Source organism: Coregonus clupeaformis, chromosome 8, assembly GCF_020615455.1.
Source record: "Coregonus clupeaformis isolate EN_2021a chromosome 8, ASM2061545v1, whole genome shotgun sequence".
In the NCBI taxonomy this organism is placed as follows: Eukaryota; Metazoa; Chordata; class Actinopteri; order Salmoniformes; family Salmonidae; genus Coregonus; species Coregonus clupeaformis.
In genome coordinates this window covers 34,567,390-34,572,501 of record NC_059199.1, presented here as the reverse complement: position 1 = coordinate 34,572,501, position 5,112 = coordinate 34,567,390, and positions in this window count along the sequence as shown.

The window sequence follows — 5,112 nt, the reverse complement described above, 5'->3', positions numbered from 1 at the left end:
CTGCGAACGCCTGGATCACACCGACGGTGTCATTATGCAAAATGGGACGCAGTCGCAGCGTCATATGGATTTGCGCGCAACAAAAGTTGAACATTCACCTTCTGCTACCATTTCGGTCAAGCGTGCTACGCAGGGTTGGTAGAATTTGTGAAACGTTCCAAAAGGAATCTGTTCCAAAAACGTCGTAAATAACAAGGTTGCAAACAAACAACGCATACAAAGTTGTATAGGGGCATAATGAGATACCGGGTAGGGAGTAGCTATGTAATTAAGTTTTTCACTCAACACGTTTATTCCGAAAAATGTCTGTCTTCATTCTGGTAGCCTCCACCATTTCTCGTTAGTTGGTTTAGTTAGGCACCAATTATGTAGGCATTCAATTAAGCTATTGCTATGGTTAAAATGTAACTAATGACTGCTAGCTCCAATATTTTATTAGCTAGGTGGCTTGTACACAATTATATACCAGCCTACTCGTACTACAGAAACATACAATGTATTTTGCCAAATTCTCTCTGTGTTAATCCTGTTGCCCAAATATAGCAGGTAACTTGTGTCTGTGTCGAAGATGTTGAGTTCAATTTAATATATGCTTTGACCTATTTCAGGTAACCTCATGATGCTTGACTTCCTTAGCAACGTTGAATGAAGGCACAGATAGAACGAAGAGCTCTTTGATGAAGGCACAAGAAGGGAGGACAAAGATGGTGGATACATGAAGATACGGGTAGTTCACTCAGGTTGTTTACCATTGAAATAAATGGTCAGTTCCTGTCTAAGTAAGGGGGTGGCTCTCCCATAGACACCAATGCGACAGCAGCTTGGTCTGGTCTACTTAGTTCATTGACTTCCATTGAAACTGAAAAGATGAGGGAATGGGATGTCTCGCTTCCTCTTCCATCTCTGGAGAGGACAGGACCAGGGGCGGCCTGTTCAATAGGGCGATATGGGCGACGCACTGCCAAACGGGAAAAGGAAGGGATTTTTTTTCTAATCAATTATATGACGGCAACAGTAGTTATCAGTGTTGTAATCTATTCGTCTGATCTGCCACAGTGCCACACTGCCACTAAATGTCGAATCAGGCTAAAGTCGTGCTTCAAATGGCTCCCCCCCCTTTTGGGGCGATTTCAGTCAGGTTGAAAATCGCCCAGAAGTCTCTCATAGCCTCTAATGTAAAATCTATTTTTTTCAAATTTCAGAGCCTTCAATACAATCTCTATGGGTGTCTGAGGGCTTGCACTTACGCGCTTTCGTCATACGTAACGTAACGTAACCATGAACGTAACTGAGAAAAGAGCGGATTGTGTCTTTGAAAGAAGTTCCTTTTTGTCGGCGAACAAATGAAGATAAATTGGCAACGAAACAATTAGGACCTCCCAGACCAAATTTAATAATTAATCAGGTTTCTACTAAAGGCGGAAAGTCCTACACCCGAGGATTTTCCAAAAATTGGTACGAACGGAAAAATAACATTGCCACTCAACTTGATGAGGGATACAGGCTAGCTGTCCGCCGCCACAACGATGAGGTTAGTGTTGATAATCACAAGTTTACTGGAGAACTGAGACCAAGTAGAGACTTTGGACAGGGTGGATATGGTATAATAAAGGCAGTTTATTCAGAGGTAAAGATATCTGGAATCGCGTGCACGGACCCGTTCGTCAAACTCTTAGGGAGCTATAAATTAAGCCTCATTACTTACCATATCAGATAAGAGAAATTGCTGCAGCTACATATATTTTACATCCTGGCCCTACATAGTTCACTATTTGCATCACTTACCAAAATATTACATGTGGTCATATATGCTTGGAAAGTGGAGATGCCATAGAACGTCAAAAAAGTAAACATTGCTGGCAGGGGCGGCCTGTTCAATAGGGCGATATGGGCGACGCACTGCCAAACGGGAAAAGGAAGGGATTTTTTTTCTAATCAATTATATCACGGCAACAGTAGTTATCAGTGTTGTAATCTATACGTCTGATCTGCCACAGTGCCACACTGCCACTAAATGTCGAATCAGGCTAAAGTCGTGCTTCAAATGGCTCCCCCCCCTTTTGGGGCGATTTCAGTCAGGTTGAAAATCGCCCAGAAGTCTCTCATAGCCTCTAATGTAAAATCTATTTTTTTCAAATTTCAGAGCCTTCAATACAATCTCTATGGGTGTCTGAGGGCTTGCACTTACGCGCTTTCGTCATACGTAACGTAACGTAACCATGAACGTAACTGAGAAAAGAGCGGATTGTGTCTTTGAAAGAAGTTCCTTTTTGTCGGCGAACAAATGAAGATAAATTGGCAACGAAACAATTAGGACCTCCCAGACCAAATTTAATAATTCATCAGGTTTCTACTAAAGGCGGAAAGTCCTACACCCGAGGATTTTCCAAAAATTGGTACTGAACGGAAAAATAACATTGCCACTCAACTTGATGAGGGATACAGGCTAGCTGTCCGCCGCCACAACGATGAGGTTAGTGTTGATAATCACAAGTTTACTGGAGAACTGAGACCAAGTAGAGACTTTGGACAGGGTGGATATGGTATAATAAAGGCAGTTTATTCAGAGGTAAAGATATCTGGAATCGCGTGCACGGACCCGTTCGTCAAACTCTTAGGGAGCTATAAATTAAGCCCCATTACTTACCATATCAGATAAGAGAAATTGCTGCAGCTACATATATTTTACATCCTGGCCCTACATAGTTCACTATTTGCATCACTTACCAAAATATTACATGTGGTCATATATGCTTGGAAAGTGGAGATGCCATAGAACGTCAAAAAAGTAAACATTGCTGGAGACACATTGCCGTTTTGGAGAAGACATCGCGTTTGCTAGCGAAGAGATTTGTTGTGGCAAATGAACTTGGGCTGGGAATTGCCAGGAACCTCACGATAAGATATATGCATCAATCAATCAATCAATCAATTTTATTTTATATAGCCCTTCTTACATCAGCTAATATCTCGAAGTGCTGTACAGAAACCCAGCCTAAAACCCCAAACAGCTAGTAATGCAGGTGTAGAAGCACGGTGGCTAGGAAAAACTCCCTAGAAAGGCGAAAACCTAGGAAGAAACCTAGAGAGGAACCAGGCTATGAGGGGTGGCCAGTCCTCTTCTGGCTGTGCCGGGTGAAGATTATAACAGAACCATGCCAAGATGTTCAAAAATGTTCATAAGTGACAAGCATGGTCAAATAATAATCAGGAATAAATCTCAGTTGGCTTTTCATAGCCGATCAGCATTGCGAGTCTCATGATTCTATACGTATTGCGATTCGATACTGTGATTTTATTGCGCACCATATGTCTGTTGCAGAGGGATCAGAAAGCCATGAGAATGAGTTTTGATCAGTCATGGAAATAAAAGTGCTGAAAACAAATTGGCTCCCAATGTGAAAAGATTGAGAACAAGCTATGAAGGAACAATAATGGTGTTTTGGTGCAGGTACAGCCAACTAGCGCTAAAATATTGCGATATTGTCAATACAGTATATCGTAAAGTATCACTATGTAACTCGATTTCTTTCACCCCAATCCCTCAAATTAACGGTAAATAACTGAATTGTTTGCCCCACATTTAGCTAAGATGATTAGCTAGCCAGCTAAAATGTTTTATTTAGTTAGCAGTCGCATCTACAATAGTTTACTGTCAATAACATGTCTCCAAAAATGACGTGGTGTCTCCAATTGTGTTGACATTTTACAATTGCGATGCGCATCCATGAGTATCCACTTTCTGTAGCTCAGCTGGTAGAGCATGGCGCTTGTAACGCCAAGGTAGTGGGTTCGATCCCCGGGACCACCCATACACAAAAATGTATGCACGCATGACTGTAAGTCGCTTTGGATAAAAGCGTCTGCTAAATGGCATATTATTATTATTATTATTATTATTATTATTATCTGAAGAGAGCCCCGAAACATTGTGTGCAGACATTTTATGCAATAAATGAAGTAGGTTGAATCTAGTAGTTCTGATCTTCTGATTGGTCCTGATGAGTTGGGCGAGGTCCCCTCCAGGCTACTGTCACTGTTGCATTGGCTCTGAGTCGGGTTCTCTGTCTTCAAATGTTCAGCCTAAGAGAGGGGATTTTTGTGTGTGTGTGTGTGTGTGTGTGTGTTTAACAGTGATGATGTGTGTGTGTGTGTGTGTGTGTGTGTGTGTGTGTGTTTAACAGTGATGATGTGTGTGTGTGTGTGTTTGTGTGTGTGTGTGTGTGTGTCCTCAGAGCAAGAACTCGTGAGTTGGAAGAACTGAGAGGCCTATGGCGTGGGTGTTGTCCTTGGCCACCTGCTGACAAGGCTGACAAGATAGGACCCTTTTGTCCATTGTTATTGGATAGGAACAGAACTTATAACCAGCTCCTGACCTAAATAGATCTTAGCACAACATTTTACTCAACATATCATATTCCATATTCACTATAACAAATATATTTACTACGACATTAGCAAGAACCGCCACATCCTCAGCCGGCTAATCCAGTGTGTGAAGTTTTGCGGAGTGTTTGAGTTAGCTTTGCGAGGCAAAGATGAAACTGAGGGCTCCACCAACCCTGGTAAGCCAACACTTTTGAGATCAGTCAATAAATGCTTCTGGTATTGACTTATATGCTGCCCCTGTCTTCATGTTGTTGCTGGACATATCTTTTTTAAAATGTGTGTAGGTCACCTAAATCATCAGAAAAATTGCCCCCCCTGAGAAATTTTTCAGGAGCCGCCACTGGACAGGACACATGTTTATTGAACTAAAAAGATACTTAATTTATAATATGTCAATTTTAACTACAACTAGTAAAATACATCCAGACTACAGAGATGTGTCAAAACATGTGAAAATGTGGGAACCATAGTTTTGGTCCATGTTTCCTAGGGGACCTTAATTGGCAAACAACATGTAAAATGTAGCCTATTGAACCACCAGGGGTGTTTCATTAGTCGGATTCCCTTGCAAAACTTTGCAATGGAAACTGTTTACTCCAAAAGGAAAAAGTTTTGCAACGCAGACGAGAGTTTCTGTTGGACAAATTCAGGTAGGTCCCTCGCCGCTTGGTTCCTAAAGTAAACGGTTTCCAAAAAAAATGTTAAAAATATGCAGCGGTGTAC